We start from the raw sequence: 22,575 nt of genomic DNA, 5'->3' as shown, positions 1-22,575 counted from the left end.
TACAAATTAGAGACAAATCAAAAAATGTCTTGAAACGTGACATTACAAGTGGTATCAGAGCAGTGATTCTGTTTGTGTATGAGAAAAATATTATGCAACCTCCCTGATGATAATGATCTATAAAGACGACAAGAAATGTATGTGTAGGAAAAATCATTTTTCAGAGATCATAATTGAAATAGAGTCATTTTATAGCAAAAAATAGAGGATTGGCCATGGACATTGGGGTGGAGATTGAGTTAGAGAACTGTACAAGATACTCATCATCCTTACAATGTTAGGAGGATCATAAATATAGTGAGAGGGTTAGCGGCTAATATCATGAATATTAGATCTGCCAAAACAATAAAAAAGGTAGGGATTAAAAGAAAAAGATCTTCACAGACAACATTAATGGAGGATTAATATATATAAATAGTAATGGGAGATATGCTGGAAAGACAATAAAATGATGAAAGTATCAAACCCTTTATAGATTACATATTACTGGCAGACATTACACTTCCTTTTTAATCAATTAGATCACTAAAATACTAAAAATATAAAGATTCTAGTGGTCATATTTTTGTTTTCCCCACATTCCACTTCTTGCTACTTCACTACCCCACTATACATCTGACATGCTTTGCAAACAACCCCTTCATGTTTTCATGGTTTTCTTGTCCTACAACAAAACTGGTTAGTTCTCATATAAAACTCATTATCATCATTATCTATAATTTACATATTCACATCTAATGAAATCAGTATTTCCTGAAAAGTTTATAATAGCATGAGATAATCCAGAACATCTTTGTATCTAATCTGTGATGCACAATACACAACATGTTATTTATCTACAGCAATAGGATTATATCCTCCATCATAACAATCAACTCAGTATTTATATTCTGCATTAAATTACAGTAATATCATAACTGTATAGTTATAAAGGTGTAATCTCAAAACTAAACATACACGTCTGAATATAACATACCTTCAATTGATCAATTCAAATTGGAATTATTGATTATCTCACTCTACCATTGATCCCATTTTAAAACCAATAAATAAATAAGCGGTGTCAAATTCGTCAGAGGTTATTCATATCGAAATTGAAACCAATACAAAGTTTCAAAGTAGCAGTGATAACATGTAAGGAACAACAGCAAATCCCATTCGCAATTAGAGGCATGGAATGAGGAGAATATAAGGATTAACACCATGACAAGCACAAGGATCATCATCAGGTTTTCACGTGGACACTAACATGGAAGATGTAGAGCAAATCAGAATCGGTTACAAAGCACGTCGTTTAGAAACTCTATTCCAAGTCATACACAAATCGATGCCTCACGTCAACAGATAATACCATCATTACACTTTGATATTGCAAACACGCTAGCTATAAAAAGACCCTTGTGCAGTAGAGTGTGTTTAAGCGTATTTGAATTGATTTATCTTTGATACGACCAATCAAATACACACTCCTTTTACAAGTCTGAGATAGTGAAAAACCAAAGAAAGAGATGTATTGACTATAATACAGATGCACAAGGGCAGTTTCAACATTTCCAAGCAATTAACATTCACATTAGCTAATTATTGTTCTTTACCTGAAAAAAAATTTAAAAAATATTAGAGGTGTGTCAAATTTTGGTTTTCATTGTCGAAATAGATCGCTGCCAACTAAGCATGAGTATCTAAAAACTATATAGCATCTCAAAATTTACCTTACACAAATATTGTTTATGAAGTCTCAATGCACCTGTGCATGCCTTTTTCGCATCAAGATTGCCATTAAATCATTCAAAATCTGATTGGTGTGCAAAAAAAATTTAATAAAGAAGTAAATATCTAAGAAACATTAGAAAATTTGACATTAAGGAATGAATACTTGAAGCTATTAAATTAGGAACTAAGAGCGATTTGAAGTACATTCAAAATGAGATATTAAGAATTCTATGTAGAAAAGTAGCTCATAATTTTAAGGTACTTCCCTCATCTAAAAAGGATCAAACAAAAGGAAGATCGAAAGTGAATTCAATATATAGGTATATATTGAAATTAAAATGTGAAGTTTATATAACACAAAGAAATAATTTAGAAGGTGCTAATATGTATTTGTGAATATTCTCCATGGACCGCATGCATAGAGAAGTTAAAGGTAATGTTGAGGTAAGTACTATTTGTCTATTTCATTATGAATATATAATTTAAATAGATTATTCAATGTATTTGCTAATGATAATGAGAAAACATGTGTGTGTGTGTGTGTACTCAAACCATACATTTCAATTAGATCTTCATTTTATCTGTTGAATGTTTTAATATTATATTAAATTCAAATGTAGAATTAATTTCCAAATCATATTAATATTTAATACAGGGAAAATATTGGAATGTATCATTTTTGAATTCTAAGTGAGATTAGTTTTCAAGAGTTATCACAAATAAAGTTGTTAGGTAAAATTGATTAAAATCATCATCTTTCAAGATAAGATAAAGTCTACGGTGGAATGGGGTGGGTGACACCACTCAAAGGTACTAGGTAAGGCTTGCAATGAGATGGGCATTGGGATACATCATCCAAGGGTACTAGGTAAGGCCTATGGTGGAGCAAATACCCAGGGTACATCATACAAAGGCATTATCTTAGAGATGATGATCGGAGAGAGATAACAATAATAAGGGAGAATGGTGAGGCCCATGACTGAGTAACAGGGCACCCTATTATGGTTTCTTCTCCTACACTTAAGGAATGATAGATTAAATATTTAACATTGTATCAAATGATGAATTATATTTTTGAATGATTTCTTATTATGTTGATCTAACAAAATCACTTTTTATTCTCTAGAATTAAGAGTATAAATACCTTGCCAGGGTTTTAATATAAGGAAATCCTAAAAGGGAAAAATTTATATGTAAATGTGTACTAATGATTTTGATGATGCAGGTTCACAACCAAGGAATTGCATAACATGTGTATTGTGTGTTTACATCATGTATACTTTGTGTCTTTATTTGTCTACATCGTGTATGCTTTGTGTTTTCATTCATGTATATTTCATAAATCTTTTTGTTCTTTTGAATGCAAATATGTTTTGTGTCTATGATAGAGCTTGTGTATGAAAGATTTTGCTCGAGGACAAGCAAATTTGAGAGGGGAGGACTGTGATGTCCACATTTTGACATATAATTTAAATAATAAATAAGTATTATATATAAAAAGTAATATTAATAATAATAATATTTTATAAGTAATATTGTATTCATATACTAATATCATATTATATATATCGTATTATAATAGTAATAGGAAAATATGAATAAAATAATAATATAATATAATAAATAATGATATTATGATTAAGATATACTTTAATATAGCAATACTATATTAATGAAGTATTATAATATAATATAATAGATATAGTTGATATATTATTAAAGTAATATATATGTTATACTATAATTATATTATTATTAATAATATAATATAATTAATAACGAAAGGATGTGACTCTTTCTATATATATATACGGAATAATAAAATTGGTAAGGGCATCAAAGGGAAATAATTTAAAACCTATACAAATTAGAGACAAATCATAAAATGTCCTAAAACGAGACATTACATATTACAAAGTCGTTGTGTTATTGAAATGTGATACATTTCTTGAAAAAGTGATAAGAATTGTGTTCCATTGTAGGCCAATAATATTCTATTCATGAGAGCTTCTTTGCAATAGTGAGACCACTAGAATCTCGGTTAACTCTTGCAATATTATTTTAGCTTCTTTTAATCCTAGAATGTAAGTGTTGGAAATAACAATGGGAAAGTAAACTCTAAGAGGGGGAGGTGAATCAACACTTCAAAACTTTAACTATAAAACATTCACCACACATCCATCTCACAATTTAGCTTGTAAACTGAAATAGCTAACTACAAATGTTCATACATAGCATAAAAAAAAACACCTGACACAATAAATTTGTTACCCAGAAAGCCTCTAATGAGAAGGTAAAACTGGAGTGGGGATGACACCCACAAATCTTCACTACTACAGCTGTAAAGTGTATCCAATTAAGGTTGCAATAAGTTTGACCATAAACTATGATTTACCTTGTGAGGGGTCTACCCTATTAAAGGCTTACAAATACTGTTAGCTCTCACCCTATTAAAAGATTTCAACACCTTGCTAAAAGTGCTCCTTGTTAGAGGACTTAAAATTACAATAAAGAAAACACTCGGTTAAGAGATTTAGACAAGTCTATCAAGAATACTGTGTTAGGATATTTACTCTACATCACCTATTAAAATGATTCATCACCATGATCTTTTAGTTAGCACTCTATTGCTAGATTTTAGATCTTCTATTTCCTGATGAATCCTTGATCCTTTTGGTCAAATATGTCTCATCTATCCTCTCTTTATTTTTCCTTTGTTCTCTCTAACTGATTCTACAATTCAGATCATTATCACAACCTCCATAGACACCATGAATTCTCTCTCTACACTTAGAATTCTCCACCTTCCGTGCATTCACTCATCTACAATTCCTTTTGGTTTGTCTTCTTAAGTAAACATAGGTGGGCTAAGGTTAGGTAAGAATCAATGATTGAGGTTGATCCATATTGCCACTTAAAACATCCCTTAATTTGATTGGTTGCATGTACTACATAGGGATTCATAATATACCTCCATACATATCTTCTAGAATCATAAAATAATCGTTAAGTCAGCCCACAAATAGTTTACATAGAAGTTTTTGCCATTACAAACAACTATGTCCAAAGTTGTTCACTTAGCATCTGAAGGCTATTATGCTCGACCATCACTACATTCTCAATGTTATAACTTAGCTTCTAAATGGCTCAACATACACTATTTACTTGACTCTTAAATCACTCGGCATATATGGATTACTCAGCTCATGAGTGACTCAACACATAATATCTTCTCAACATGTATTGTCTGATAATTGATGCTCAACATGCTTTGATCACTCAACTCACACTAATTTCTCAACTTGCTTTGATCACTTGGCATGCACTGAAATATTGATAGATAATGACTAAGTGTTTTGTCACTTCTTTGTCAAAACCAATATGAGATTAACAATCTCCCCCTTTGACATGAGCGGAAAAAGTACTTTGTCATGCATATACAATCCTTATTATGAGCATAACTTAGAAAATAAATATTTGTGACTCGACTCTCATACAAAGTTTCAAAATTTTAATATTTTGCAAAATGAATGACTAACTACCATACCTTGTTTCTCCATTACTCCCCTTGAATAAATATTTCCTTTCAATATCTGAATATGATAATCCTGCTAGGTAGATTTTTTGTTCCCTATTTCTGCATTATTACTCCTCCTTACTCAAAACTTCATAATCCAAAACCATAATCACCCTTTTTTGACACTTATGTCATGGTTGGTACACTGATAGTGTATTTATCCAAAAATGATTTATGGATCTCCATTATAATCTTCAAGGTTGCATCCCAATTATTGCATGCTACCTATAGAGATTGATATTGAATATTTGGTTGGGCAACAAGGTCAGCTAAGCCATCATGAGTGGGGTAAACATGGATTGAATATTAATCAACAGTAACTCAAATGTTTACATCTTGTGATGTCATCTTAGTAAGCATACCTTGAGTGGATAGTAATCTTTGAAAATGAGCTTGGCTTTGACCAAGAGATAACTTAAGAGTAGTACTTGTAGTTTGTAAATCTCCTTGCAGTTGGTTAATAGCCCTCTACACTTCCTATGTGAAAAGGTTCACATCATATAGCTTGGTGTATAGAGAGAAAATATTCTCTAACACCTTCTTTACACTCCCCATTTCGGTTGCTAGATCAACCTGTCTTAGTGCAATAGCACTAGATAACTTCTCAAGTACCTTAGTGTGAAATTTCCTTTTAGACCATTCTAAAAGTTTAGGATTTGTGTCCATGTCTTCATCCTTAATGTTGTCAACAATAGTGACAAGTTGTTTAATGATGGGCTCATCTTCATTCATCTTATAGAGACTGAAAGAATCATAAAATATGTCTTTTATCTCGTGCAAAAGAATCTTTTTCTTATACTCCCTTCCCATCATTTCTTGTGCCTTCTTCCTCTACAGAGCTTCCTATAGAATGCTCATCTCTTCAATTGTGATTGTTGTAATATCAAACTTGGGAAAATTAATCACCTCATCTAAACTGACATTACCAAAGGATGTATCATCTTTTCTCCTTGATGTACTAGCACTTGGCCTTGTTATTTGTAGTGGTGTAATATGTGTGCTCATCCTCTAAAGAGCTTGACTATTGGGAGGAGTAACAGAAATTGGTAGCATAACTAGATCTGTATGGTAATTTGTTCCTCTAGTGTAGTAGTCACCTGCAACTCTTCAGGCTTATCATTTTTACTCTCTACCTATTGTGCTTCACCTTGTGATTGTGATATAAGTATAGGACTTGCTTCCTAACCAAATATTACTTTACTTCCATCTTTCTCAATTTTTACCAAAGCTTGTAAACTAGAACTGTTCAGACTTGGCACTAGTGTTGTGACATTTTGTGCTTCTAGTTCTTTCAATTCAAATACAATAGTAGGCATAATAGATGGTATATGGTGTTTTGCATCTTGCTTTCCTTGGTTTAAACTTGGTTTTTCTTGATTATCTTGTGAATCTATCTCATTTACCTTAGTAGATTGGGGGGGCACATTGGATTTCTCTTGTGGTTTCTCCCCTATAGATGCAAGTTCTTCCTTTAGTCTCATCCATTCTCACCAATATAGAATTTGTATATAATTGTGTTGCCTTGGTAGAATCCTTCAATATCTTTTGCAAGTCTTCTTCAATCAAAGGATTAATGTTCTAAGCTAAATTATTAGGAACATCCTTTATGTGTACTAAGTCATATTGACTAACTTGGTCTACATGTGGAGGACTAGCACTCAACACTCATTCATCTTGAACATCTTGTGTATCTTGTCGTTGTTCCTTAGTTGTGACCTGTTTTTCTTTTGTCTCCTCACTACCTTCCACATTGCCATCCTTGACTAGAACCTCTTTTGTAGTCTTTGTTTTGGCTTGTTCACTTCTCTTAGGATCTTGCATTGCTAGATCACCTTTATCTTTAATTACTAGAGTGGATGAGCCATATATTAATTTCCAAATTGTGCTTTTGTTAACCATGTCCTCAATATTCTTATTCAAGATATGGAAAGCTCTATATTTGGGGCAAACTTAGACTTGTTCTTTTCCATATCTTTAACAATCTTTCTTTTATCTAACTCTGCCATAACTTGGGCTAATGTTGATTCCCTAATATGTCTTTCAATTTGCAAGCTATATTGTCATTTCTTCTCAACTCAGTCATATAAACTCTTTGTTAGTGAGTTGGAAATTTCTAGAGGAGTTGATTTGAACGTAGCCATCATGAAATATATGGATTTTTCAATAATATTTTATTCAACTTTCCCTAGCTTGTCAAAGTCAATGTGTGTGAAACTATATAAATCTACATTTGACTTGATATTATCACACAAATTGTCTAAATCAGAGGAGGGATTTTGGCTTACCACTTTGAATTGACTCATGTCATCTAACTATGTTTTATCCTCATCTGACTCAGGTTGAGGTACTAACTTCTTCTTCAATCTCTTGTATGATTTCTTAACAAGCTCACTCAACTCTACTATGTCAGGTCTCCTTTTTCCTTTTGGCTTTACAACATATTTTACTTGAACATTGGTTGCCCTCGTGCTAGACCTAGTAGTAGGTAATACAGGCTTCTTTTGTGGCTTCTTCATAGGCTTCTTAGGTTTCTCCACTATTTGATCTTTTGCCTTTCTCTTATTCTTAGCTGGTTAAGGTGCTTGCTTGGCTTCTTCTCCCTTGGCACCTTCTGTATCATCTTCCTGATCCTCTCCTTGACCTTGAGTTAATGCCAATGGGGTTTGGCCTTGTTCTTACTCTTCTTCTTCTTCATCATCATCAGCTTCTTCTTCTTCTTCTTCACCAAATCTTTCTTTCAACATTTTCACAACATTTTTCTTCTTCTGAAGAGCAATAGTTTTTTTCAAGTCTATTGTTATCCTTGATTTGGCTTCCTCATAATTTCCAAATGAGGTGGCACTCTTGTCAATTTCTTCTTCTAATAAAGTTGTAATAGCTGCAGAGGCCTCATCTACATTTATCTCATATGGAAAGAACTTCAGCCATCTGACCAGGGGTATGGCTTCTTGCGTAGATGTGTAGTTTGCATCCACTAGGAAGAAAACATCATCATAATGTTTCTCCACAAGTGATACAAGGATCCTTAACCTCTATTTCATGGATTTTTTGAAATCCTCAAAGTAGCTTATCATTATAGAATCAAAATTATCACCTAGCTATTCTATGAATTCTGAAATTTATTGTGCAATTGCCCGGCTGGTCTTCCCAACAACTATGCCAAAGGTATAAAAGGTGGTTTTCAAATAAATTAATATGCAAACTGTTCACCTAATTTTTCACCCTCCTAAAAAAATTTAAATATCTTGTGAAAATCAGGAAGAAAATGTGTTTTATTGCTTAGGATTTTTGAAAATGTGTCTTTCCTCATAAAAATGCTAGAAAATAGTCATGTCTTGTGATTCTTATGAATTATTCATAAATTGACATGCAAGTATAATAGGGATACATCAAAACCATGGTTATTAGTTTAATTTCCATATCCCTAGGTTCCTTGGCTATTTTTCATATTATATGTTTGTGCATCTATAATGTTTTAAATTACGATGTTGTGAAATTGCCTTGGTCACAACATCACCCCATTTTTATTTCTAACTGACTTTGCAACTGTGAGGGTGCAAAACACTCAATCAAAGGGTCATTGCGACATTGCAAATGTTAATGGTAACTACAAAATCAAGGTTGCAAATGAATGATTCAATGGATATCACATGATTGTGGATTATTTCTAGATTGAAAAATCTTTAGTTGTGATGATGCGAAGCGTTAATATGGCAATTAAAGTTTAGGGTAGTCATACCTTCACACAAGGTTAAGGTTAACCCATGATTAAACTAGTGAAGTAGCAAAAATCCTTCTTTGCATCTTCATGAGGTTAAAAGTGTTTTAACAATACTCCACCAAGATAACTAAGAGAGGGGATGAACTAGTTATCCAACAACTAAAACATTTATCTTCTTTATATAAACTTAACCATTCAACCGAAGTAAATGAAAACCATAATAAGATGCACATAAGTAATTACACCAGATATGTTAACTAGGGAAACCCTTGATTAGAGGGAAAACCCTAGTGGGAATGATGCCCACAAGATGATGCACTAATATAAATATTCTTTGTTAGAGGATGGACCTTGTTACGAGTCTATTACAAAATTTAGTACATATGAGTCACTATTAAGATACTTTGAATCCCTATTAGGAGATTCCAACCCTATTACAAGTTGTAGTACAATGTATGCAAGATGAGCCCACTTTCCAAACATGCAATTTCAACTACAAGAAGAGGTCACAACTCAAACATGTAATTTACTATTATGTTCATCTTTCCTTTGTTCTATCAACAAAACTTATCATTGCTAGACCTTGTAGACCAAGTCACAAACCTCATATCCAAATATCAAACCTCAGATCACTCAAAAAAACCTTGACAATGAAGTTTCCTTCACTTCTACTCTTCTCTGCTCAACTTCACATTCCACTCTCTCTTCTGCTTACAATCACTTCTTCATGTCATTATTCCATCTCATATGATAAGGGAAAATGTCCTTCCTTTATACTGAGTCCATAAAACAATTCCCTAAGTTGGTTGTTAGATATTCTCAATTAATCATTATAGGACCACATTAACAACATGTTACTCTTAGCGATAACATTAATCTTCCTCCTTGCAACTTAAATAATTTTCTATACATGTAATATTATGATTAACAAACATAGCCACATTATCACCAACATATCTTCTTCACATCCTCAACCTTAATTCTCAGAATAACAACTTTTCTAAGAGATATAACACGTTTACCAGAACATGCCTCTGTAAACTCTATCTCTGAATAGACATCACCAAAACTTACATAACTTCTTTTAGACTTATCATTTCATCATCCAACATCAACTGCATATACTAGATGCTTAGACATATCTCTCATAACCTCAAATAGTGAAAATACTCAACTAGTGGTCCATAACAACTTGATCTTTTTGTTGTTCTGCTATCATATGCCATAGAGGACTATTATGTTGACATTCATGACAAACTCAGTCATGAATGTAACATATCATCATAGTAACATATCTACAATATTCTCCAATAGGAATATCATCAACATTCATACTTCTAACAATCTCCCCCTTTGGCATTGATGGTAACATAGATGAAAAACATCTAGTTCCAAGAATACCAACAAAGGACTATTAATCTTTCTTTTCAAATCCTCTTCATCAATCATTCTCCCCATTGATATGCCTCAAATTGCTTTCTATCAAACTTTCATTCCATGTTGTACTTCTTTCGAACATACTATACTTGTTCTTGCTTGTCTTCTCCTCATGATGTTCATCCTCATGACCATTTTCTTCTCCCATATGATGTTTTTCATGTCATACTTCTCCCCCATTAACATCAATGTCAAAGGTTTCAAAAACCATCAAACTCAGCAACAATTGATTCTTACTAGCTCAAGTGCCTAAAGACATTATTCAAAACAACATCCAATAAGAGTCTTAGATGACTCTATCCATCACAGATACTGCCCCATACAAGAAGTATCAACATTCAATCTAGACAAAAAATAGTGCTCTATTACATTGGACCAATGCACTCTTGCATCTTCTACTCTGATGTAGGAAGGGGCATAACTCCCAACATACGTCACAAATACTCAAAAGTCTCTTTGGGAAGAGGCTTAGTGAATATATTTGCAATCTTCTCTTTAGTGCTCACATACTCCAATCTAATTTCATTTTCTACAATTTTCTCTCTCAACATGTGATACTTAATAGAAATGTGCTTGGTCCTCGAATGAAACACTAGATATTCTTAGACATATTTATTGTACTTGTGTTGTCACAATGTATGATAACAGGTTCATTGATTTCTATCCTTATATCCTTTAACATTTGCTTCATCCAAACAACTTGATTGTAATTGTTTTCTGCTGCAACATATTCTACTTCTATTGTACTTTGTGAGGTACAATACTACTTCTTGCTTAGCCAAGAAACCAATCTTCCTCCAAAAAAGAAGGTTCCACCACTGGTGCTCTTTCTGTCATCCATACTTCCTGCCCAATCAACATCGATATAAGAACTTAGAATAAAATTATTAGATCTATAATACCACAATCTAAACTCCGATGTTCCATTTAGATATCTAAATATCCTTTTGACTACTGCATAATGTGCTTCTTTGGGATCAACTTGGAATCTTGCAACAATTCCAACTGTATTTTCTATATCTGGACTTGTGTGAGTCAGATATTGCAATCCTCTAATCATAGATCTGCACTTCTTCTGCTCAATAGTAGGTGTCTCATCCTTTGTAGATAACTTGTGTCTAGTTACCATAAGTGTTCCAATGGGTTTACATGTTTCCAAACCAAATTTTTTTAGTAAATCCTTCAATTACTTAGTCTAAGAAATAAAGATTCCTTCTTTATTCTACACAATTTTTAATCCTAGAAAATATTTCATTTCTCCTATCATACTCATCTCAAATTCCTTTTTCTTCTCTTTTGCAATGTCATTCTATTCAGGGGTTCTCAGAGTTGATAATTGTCTTTTGATTCTATTTTCTTCACAAAACATGTTAAACTCATTTGAGATAAATTATCCTCCTCTATCTGATCTTAAGCATTTAATCTTCATACCATATTCATTCTTGGCTCTATTCTTGAATATCTTGAACTTATCAAATGCCTCAAATTTCTCTTTAAGAAATGCAACCCACATCATTATAGAAAATTAATCAACTAGAATCATAAAATACATTTCACCATAGAATTCTTTAGTCTTTGAAAGACAGTTGAGATCTATGTGTATAAGATCCAATTTTGTTGTAGTAGTAAATTTCTTTCTAGGAAAAGAACAACTATTATGCTTTGCCAAAACACACGCCTTGCAAATTGTGTTAGTAGGTTTTACAGTCTTGGGCAAATCTCTAACTGCAAACATACTATTAGTCTTCACAATACTATTAAATTTTATATAACAAAATCTCTTATGCCATAACTAGCTATCATCTACCTTTGCAACCAAACATGTCATTTTAGTAGGATTCAACTGAAATACATTACCTCTAGATTCGGTTTCTTTTCCAATTACCTTTCCATCCTTGTCTCTAATCATGAATGTCTTCTCTATGAACTGCAACTCATAACCTTTGTCCACTAGTTGTCCAACACTTAAAAGATTTTTCTTCAAACCATCAACAAAATATACATCCTCAACGTTATTTTTACCATCAAGAGTTACTGATCCAATACTTTTAACTTGGCATGTTGCATTGTTTCCAACTCTGACAATGCCTCCATCCTAATTTTTGAAGTCAAGAAACTTGTTCATATCACCAGCCATATGATGTGAACAACCACTACATTAATTATCCAACTAGATTTCTTTTTAACCTATGACACTAAAGCTACTTTCTCCAAAATTTCTTCTTTAATTGCCACAAATCCTATTTCATCATCACTAACACTTACTGCTTATTCGTCAAAATCATTTTCTTCATTTGCATACAAACACTCTATATCTCTTCTAGGTTTGTAATTTCTTTTATACTTTTTCTCTCTTTTAGGACACTTAGATGCATAATGACCATATTCATCACAAGTCCAACATTTAAATATTTTCTTACCGCCTTTTTCTCTTCTTTCTAGAAGGGTTAGTCCTTCAATCTTTTGGCCCTCATAAGATCTTCTATAGCTAGCAAAATCTCCTCTAGCACTTGTGCTTCTTGATAAACTAGGTCAAATATTCAAGGCACTAAAAGCTTTCTCTATTATGGTCAATTCTCTAGATTGTCTAAGCTCATTCTCAACTGCTTCAAGTCTTCCAAGAAATGTCTCCTTTGTGAAATCTTTAGTACAAGATATCAATAATTGTATCATTTGAGTTGTTGACTTAAACAGTGGTGTTAAAGTCTTCAATATCTTCCATATAACCCCATCATCTTCTTTGTTTTTTCATTGAGATTTAATATCTGTAGTAATTTATGATATCTTACCTATAGATGTTCTTACAAATTCATCGTCCATCATTTTAGCATCTTGAAATGCACAAATCCAACTTTGTAGCCTCAACTTCTTAGAATGTGCATCACCTTCAAAGCTTTCCAAATCAAATGTGAAGTAACAAGTTATTTTACCTGATTATATTTAATTTCAGGAAGTGCAGTCAATAGTTCTTCTCTAGCTCTCATGTTGCACATAAAAAGATCTCTTTCATCCTTGGTACAATTTCCCAAATCCTTTTCAACAATGATTGTCTTCACTGATTTTGTCAAGATCCAATATCTCGAACCCATATACAATAGATGTGTCTTCATATTTTCCTTCCAGCTATCATAATTTGTTCCATCAAACTTTGAACTATCTTTCCTAAACATGCTCACCATGGACCTCCCAAATTTGTTAAACTTTATCTTCAAGGACCTGATGCTTTGATACCAATTGTTAGAAACAATAGTCCACCGAGATAATTGAGAGGGGGAGGGGGGTGTGGGGTGTGAATCAGTTATCCAATAATTAAAATATTTATCTTCTTTAAATAAACTTAACCATTCAACCAAAGTAAGGAGCACATAGGCAATTACACCAGATATGTTAACTAGGGAAACCCTTGATTAGAGGGAAAACCCCAATGGGAATGATGCCCATAAGATGATGTACTAATATAAATATTCCTTGTTAGAGGATGGACCCTGTTAGGAGTCTATTACAAAATTTAGTACATATGAGTCCTTGTTAGGAGACTTTGAATCCCTATTAGGAGATTCCAACCCTATTAGGAGTTGTAGTACAATGTATGCAAGATGAGCCCATTGCCCAAACATGCAATTTTAACTACAAGAAGAGCTTACTACTCAAACATGTAATTTATTGTTATGTTCCTCTTTCCTTTGTTCTGTTAACCGAACCAATCACTATTAGACTTTGTAGACTAGGTCACAAACCTAGGATCCAAATATCAAACCTTGGATCACTTAGCAAAACCTTGGCAATGAAGTTACCTTCTCTTCCACTCTTCTCTACTCAACTTCGCATTCTGCTCTCTTTGTTGCCTACAATCACTTCTTCATGTCATTATTCCATCTCATATGATAAAGAAAAATTCCCTTCCTTTATACTGAGTCCATAAAACAATTCCCTCAGTCAGCTATTAGACCTTCTCAAGTAATCATTATAGGATAGCATTAAGAACACATTACACTTAGTGATAACATTAATCTTCTACCTTGCAACTTAAATAAATTTCCGTACATGTAATATTATGACGAGCGAACTTATCAATGTCATCACCAACATGTCTTCTTCACATCCTCAACCTCGATTCTCAGAATAACAACTTTGCTAAGAGATATAACAAGTTTACTAGAGCATGCCTCTATAAACTCTATCTTAGAATATACATCCCCAAAACTTACATAACTTCTTTCAAACTTATCATTTCTTTATCTGACGTTAACTACTTATACTGGCATTAGTGGGTGCTAAAAACTTGTCACAAGGGTAATTTACGATGCAATGCTCTAGTCTATCTAAACATGCATGTAAGCATGGTAGAGCTCAAAACTGTATTAACCACCACCTCAAGTAAAGTCACAGTGCAACTATTTGTCTCCTATACTCCAAGAGGTGATTCTATTATTTACATGTATAGTAATGCCAATTCATCTTATGCATCCTATGCAAGGTTATGTTTGAATGAATTCTAGAACTGATCTTCTTCAAAATTTCTAGGGTTATATTTGAATGAATTCTATAATTTATGCAAATGTTCAAATCATTGCAAAATAGTTGAACATACCATTATTCTTTTTTGAAATGAAATGTTTACGGTTTATACATAGGTTTGAATAAAATGAAACCTACCCATATACAGTATTCACTAAATCTCATTATCTATCTTTATTATATTCAGAGAAGACTTTTACTAGAATCGTGAAATGAATACACTAATGATATCTTTAGGTATTACATGAGATAGTAGAAGGCAAAAATATAATTTTCTTTAGAACATATAAAAATGAAATTATAAAAGCATGGCATCTCTTTCTTAGCCCAAAATGCCCACCAAGAAAGAAGAGAAAAAAAGGGATGAGCTTCAACAAAGGAAAAGTCTAACAAGGTATTTCATTGGTACCAAGGAAGAAAAAACAATAAAAGTGAAAGTATCCTACCAAATGTTTTGTTGTGCACACAAAATGTTATGAGAAAAGTTTTTCCTCAACAATATGTAACATCATTTAATATCTAACACTATCGGCATAAAACTTGCTCCTTTCAAAGGTGCAAGGTGCAAGTGCTAGTATATGTTCATGGATGAATGTGGAAGAAATTAAGACTAGACATCCAAGATGAAGTCATGTCTTCAAAGGGTGTCATTGAAGCATAGTTGTAATTGTTGTCCCAATTTAAACTCATATGTTTTTATAAGTGTTATGGTTTCCTAGACTTAATGGTGTAATGTACCCCATGCTACTACAATAAGAGGTCCTACTAATCCATGTAGTTGAGTTTGTTGGTTTAAGTTATATGTTTGAAGAATATATAAAGAAGCTGGTGATTTGAATATTTTTGCTTCCAAAATTTTGTTGATTTTTTTAGTGTGAATGGGGAAAAGCAACCTTAATGGAGATTTTAGTTTATTGTTATGAGAATGTGTGTTTTGGGAGTACCTTGTATCACTTGATATCACTTGTTGAGGGAAGTACCTTGCTCTTGAGTGCGTAAATAGGTCACTTAATGTGAAAGATGAGATAATTTACACTAGGGTCATAGATTGAGGGTATGCATATAGTTGGTTGTCCTATAACAAAAATCAGACCTTGGTAGACAATGTAAATGTCTTCCACTATGAAAATGTGGATTGAAGGGATTTTAAGAGGTGCATCTTTGATAACGTTTTTTGGTTAGAGCTATCAGATTTCCACAATCCATCATATTACTATTCAGTTTTCTAGATTTGATTGTGTAAACGATTTTTTATCATCAAGAAAACTTAATAGTAATGTTTTTTGGTGCTTAGGGTATTTGTGATTGTTTGATTGTTTTGTTGCAAGTGGCAAATTGTGCAAGTTGTATGTGAATGAAAATAGAAAAATGAAAGAAGAAGAAGTTTTTCTGGGAAATGACTTTAGAAACTTTAGTTTTTGTAATGAGAAAGAGTATTCATCATGTAAAAATACAAAAATATCCTCATTAAAAATTGTCTATTGATTAAATGAATATTATATTCTACTTAATTGATTTATTAATCACTTCCTTCTGTTAAAGATCATTTAATCATATCGCCGTGTTAAATTCATCTAATATTTCTAATATGTCTGATCACTAAAATCCTTTTTTCATAAACATCTTTGAGAGTCTCCACTTATAACTCCTTCCAAACCCAACAATTATACCTACTTACCAAATGCGGGATAAATTTTCTTCGACAACTTACAACCGTCTTTTCTTTATCTTACATCTCTCCGTCAACTCACTTCCCTTTGGGGATGACCATAAATCCATTTTTCCTCTCACATTCAAAGTGTTCTTGCATCTTTAATCTTTTGTTCACTTGCACATTGTTTTTTTACTTCTGGACTATTGCTAATTTAATCATCGTGCTACTTCATTTTTTTTTTTCTCATTTGAATCTGTGAAAATTCAGACATATCTCCACATAAATTACAATTTGAGTTTGCATTCATCTCTTTAAATTTCTCCATTCTTCATAAACTCTTCTGCAAGGTGCTTTGAGAGCAAAATACTTTAAACACTAGACTTTTTTGATAGGAGGGCAATGGAGTAGTTTTTCATTTAATCCATTAGCTTTGTTCGATGTGGATATTATTTGCATTTGGGGGAAAGAATTCATTGTCGTGATGTTGAGACAAATCTGAATCTCTGATTTAGATCTCCATTTTCAGCATCATCAAATACATTATTGTAAAATACAAAGACTATGATTGTACACTAGTAGAAAGGACAAGAGAAGAAAATGGCTAAAGTTGAGACACTAATTTTTTTAATAATGATTTACTTGTAGATGAACTTGTGTGTGCCAGAAAATATGAAGAAGAATTTCTTGTGCAAGACAATGAAGAAGAAAAGGACAATATGGCAGTATCAACATTTCTTATTGAAGCGATGGAATAAGTGGTAAAAGAAGTGGCAGCAAAGGGTGGTGAAGAAGAGCTTGCAACTGAGAATGAAGAGGATAAAGAAGAGGTTACAACAGAGCTTGACGTCAACCTTTTTACTTAGATTTTTTATATAGATTTAAGGGCTAGCTTTGTATATGGCTTATCTAATTAGTTCACAAAATCATGTATTGTTGGATGCTGAAGTAGATATTTATTTTCAAATATTGAGTACATTGATTGCTGGTCTGTGCTGTATATGTTAGGAATGTATTGTTGTTTGTACATTTAGATTGGTTGCTCACTTACCTAAAATCTGTAAAATCTCACTTGTAAGGCGAGTTGTTTCCAGTATTGTGCTAGTAGTTAAGGCAAATAATCAAGCAGCTAGTTAATAGTTTTATACAAAAGCCCCTGAAGAAGCATTGCAGTGTGAATAATGAAATATTTTGTATATAGCTTAGTGTCTAAGAGTTAATTTCTAACTCAGGAAGCTTCCCCTTATAATTTGAATTGAGAATTTACGTCACATACTGTTCCAGTTTGCATTGCCTTGAAAGAGAGAAATTAAAATGCCAAAACATGTCTGGGAGTGTATTCTCTTGATTTATCTGGATAAATTTGATTCAATGTAACTAAAACCTGCATAGCATGTTTAGCATTTGTAAATCTACATCTAGGGAGTTTTTCTATGAAGTTCATGTGAACTAAGTTAAGTTTTATGTATAATCCTGCACAAGCTTTCATCACAAATATCTTTTTTAATGTCTCCCTTTATTTGATTTAGGGAATGAACAATTGAAGTGGTAAGAGATCTATCTAGGAAAACAGAGCACAAACGAAAGTCTTAGCTTTGACATATTGGTTGTAGTTTAACCCCTGGATATTTAGCCCAATGGAAGACTGGAAAATTAGATAAAGGGTGTGTTCTGATCAATTCACGAGTTTTCTAGACATCATAGCTTACGAATCATAGAGACATCATGGAAAGAAATTTACACAATGTTTAATTAGGTTTCCTTCTCGATATTTCAGATTAATGCTGAGGCTGAAAGTTTCATATGCAGGCTATATGAATTTGTAACCTGGGTTCTTGCAATTCAGACCTGTGAATTGATATTGAAGTTACTCAGAATGGAAATACCATTTGACTAAGTGCTAGCAGATTTCCATGATCCATAATGGTAAGATCTTTTTGCTCCTGGATACTGATTGGGTAATGGTGCAGGAGCACCCAATGAGCATTGGAAGACAAAGAAGCCATATTGGCATGAGAAATGTAATCAAGGGTCTTATGGACCTAAACATGATGTATTCAAGCCTTATATGGCATAAATTGTAATGAGTTTGGTAATCGGGTTAAATATTTCTCAAGGGTCTTATGGACCTAAACATAATGTATTCAAGCCTTATAAGGCATAAATTGTAATGAGTTTGATAATAGGGTTAAAGGACCTAAATATCCTGAAAAGATGTAATAAGGGTCAATATGACCAAATGATAGGAATATGTGAGTTTTGGGTCTAGAATTCTTCAGTTAGGTGTATTCAATCATATTGGTCATTAACAAGGCTTTTGGTTGCCTTGGAAGTCATTAAAAGGGTATAGGGAAAATCACAAATTTAAATTCAAACTCGAACAGCTAGTTGGTCTAATTAGAGTTTTGATTGTTTGTTAATGTAATGGACAGTTGAATTTGGTTTGGGAAGGTTTGTAGTTGTTTATAAGGCATGTTAAATGCCTGAGAGTGAGGAGAGAAAGTCTCTTTGAGAATCTAGAATCTATTTGTACGGACTGTTAGAGCAAATGATTAATGAATAAGGAGTTTTGACAGTTTTGATTGCCATTTTGACTTGTATTCTTTCCAACTTGTCTTGTAAACCCTTATACATGATTGAATACTGTTTCTCGGTACTTTAAGAAGAGTTCTGAATTCATTTATTGCACATTTTCCTTGAATCTAGTTGACTGTCCTGAGACAGCATTAACAGTTATCTTGAAATCTTGTAAATTTTTGATGGAGCGAGGCCATCCCCACGCTATGTGTTTACTGTTACTTGTGGGATGGACCTAGATCGGTGTAATACACACCAACTGGATTTGTGCAGTTCTGAAGAGTTTTAGAGGGTGATCACCAAGTTTGCAGGAGAGTTTGCGTGTGAAAGGTACATGCAAAGTGGGAACAGGAATTAGTTTGAACAATTTGTCGACAAGGGCATCATTTTATGGTTGATTTTGTTTGAAAATGTTGTGTAGATGGTGAAATAAATAAATGTTCAGATTTGGAAGTGAGTAGAAGGGTATTTTTGAAGAAGCCCTAGATTTAGCACTCTAAAGGTGAGGGTTTGGTGGTTTGACAATAAGATGGCCATGGCTAATTAAATGAGTGCCAAGATCTATTTATTGGAATCTAAATAGAACTCTTTCAATTGGGTTTGAGTCTTGGAAAGTCCATTTGTGGGTAGTTGCTTTGTAAAGGAATTAGGCCTAATTGGGTACTGGTTGGAGTATTTGGTCCAAAGTAACCTTACCTGAGTTTTACATATGTTGTGAAAGTCCTAAAAGGGTGTCTGAATTAGTCATTTTTTTGTGCATAGTCTTTGAAGGGTTTGGAGTAAAGTTGAAAAAACCAGCCAGGCATGGATACTAGGAAAGTCCTAGAGCACACCCAAGTATGAGGGTTTAGAGTTGTTCAGTAAAAGTGGGCAAGTGTTGTTGATTGAGACAAGTGAAATAGGATGAGAGAAGACTCTAGAAGGTGTCAGTTTGAGTGTGGGAAGTTGGAACATAATTGGAGCATTTTGGTGTAGATTGGTGAAGGAAAAGCCTAGTGACCTTGACGGTTTTGAGGGATAGTTGTATAAACCTTAAGATTGATCTATTGGAGGGTTTTCTATTCAAAACCTCTTCATCAGGTAAGAATTTTTTAATCAATATTTTGGGTCACATTTTGTTAACCATCATTAGAACAAAAGAAAGCTTAATATATTTTTTTGGTGAAGGAAAAGCCTAGTGACCTTGACGGTTTTGAGGGATAGTTGTATAAACCTTAAGATTGATCTATTGGAGGGTTTTCTATTCAAAACCTCTTCATCAGGTAAGAATTTTTTAATCAATATTTTGGGTCACATTTTGTTAACCATCATTAGGACAAAAGAAAGCTTAATATATTTTTCTATCTCTTTGAGCTCTCTTTTGTACCAATGATGGGTCAAAAAGAGTGACCCAAAACATTGATTCAAAAATTCTTACACAATCAGTATACAGAAGCAAAAAGACCATACCACTTTGAATAATAGTGCTAATGGGATAGACCATGTTGTCATTGGTTATGCACTTCGACATGCATTGCATTGTCAAACAAATATTCCTCTATTTCATTGGCTTATTGCCTTATCTAATCTTATTTAACTCAGCAGAGTTTTGTTGAATCTCCAACTCTATATCTTGTGAGCAAGTTTGAATAATCAATTTAACCTGCAAGTTTTGGAATTTGGTGAAATGCTAAGTATTTTGTGTAAACCGGGCCTATCCAGGTGCAATACCATTATTTTTAAAAGTTCTTTGGAGCATCTGGCTTAGTGATGTCTGGTCCAGTTAAATCCCAAGACTTTGCATTATGAAACATGAACTTGTTCCTTCTTACCCTGTCAATATAGCTTATGTTAATGCATTCACAAGGAGATGGATCAGATTGTATATTTCTATAGATTAGGCCCCATGCATTCTTGACTATCCAACTGCCAACATTTTTCTCCTCATTTTCTTTAGCCTTTCTAGTGTGGAATTCAGCTGCAAAGTCCTAGCTACAAATCACATTTAGAGGCTTGGCAGTGATATTGTGTTTCATATTTTGATGCTTCTCTTGTGTTCCATGATACTTGTTTGAGTTAAATCCCATATTTGGACTTTTTCACTTCCAAGAATTTAGAAACCGAAGACATGACGTGTTTTGATCTTCATAGGATAGTATTGGTTGGCAGTGATAATGGATTTTGGAGAGGCTTTTTCTATATACTGCTTGTTTCTTGTTGATATAGAATATCAAAAATAATCTTTTGCTATACATTGTTTATTGGCTATTTCGTTTCAGTCAATGACGTAACCAAATAACAAACTATCACGCTCACTGTAATTCTAAAATAGAATGAGTAAACATTTTGCATGTAAAACACTCAACAGAAAGCTTTTAACATGAGATTAGAAGTTTTCATAGATGAGAAAAAGCTGAGCAGAGAGGAATGATGATAATATTGATAAATGTAATTTTGATAGAAGTCAGTGTAAATGGGAAAAGCTGAGAGGCAAGTGTATCTTAGAAGTCTTTTAGTGATCATTTTTTGTGTTAATAGTTTAAAACTTTAAACTAAATTCTTAGGGATACTCACCCCAGATGTTTGAGAGCTTAATATAGAAACATTAAACATGAATTCGATGACACACTTATCACAGTAGACACTGCACAAATGCTTGTACCTGTGTGAATTGGTAACATTGAAAAAACAGTGAGGCTCTTTATTGACTCTGGAATCAAGTTTTTCTTCCAAAAAAATTAACTTCTGCTTGTACAAAATTGCATGATAAAGGATGGTCACAGAACAGTCTTGGGTCCAGTTCTCACTGTAGCATTCCATCAGTTGGATGCATAGATTCAATTTATTTCTTAACCATTTACTTCTTTTACCTAGGGATAAGTTAGGTTTCAATTCTTTTTCCCTGGATTTTACTTGCTCTAAGTGTTTTACGCCTTGTTGCCTTTAAAGGCTGAGACCTTCTCAAGAGCAGTTCTTTGTTTTTGTTGTCTCTGATTGGTGAATCTTTAGGCCCAATCTTCACCGTTGATTGACTCAGGTTCACATTTCCATTTGAATTTTTGATATCTACCTTTAATTTCAATTTTCAATGGAAAACAATCCCTTTTAATGGTACTCTCTTCATCCAATAAAATTAACTTCCACTGGTTCAAAATTGCATGATAAAGGATGGTCACAGCACAGTCTTGGGTACAGTTCTCACCGTAGCATTCCATCAGTTGGATGTATAGATTTAATTTATATCTTAACCATTTACTTCTTTTACCTAGGGATAAGTTAGGTTTCAATTCTTTTTCCCTGGATTTTACTTGCTCTATGTGTTTTACACCTTCTTGCCTTTGAAGGCTGAGACCTTCTCAAGAGCAGTTCTTTGTTTTTGTTGTCTCTAATCAGTGAATCTTT

The sequence above is a fragment of the Cupressus sempervirens genome, chromosome 3 (genome assembly GCF_028749045.1).
Source record: "Cupressus sempervirens isolate cs-2001-9-10 chromosome 3, ASM2874904v1, whole genome shotgun sequence".
NCBI classification, from domain to species: Eukaryota; Viridiplantae; Streptophyta; class Pinopsida; order Cupressales; family Cupressaceae; genus Cupressus; species Cupressus sempervirens.
Note: the sequence above shows the minus strand (reverse complement) of the source record.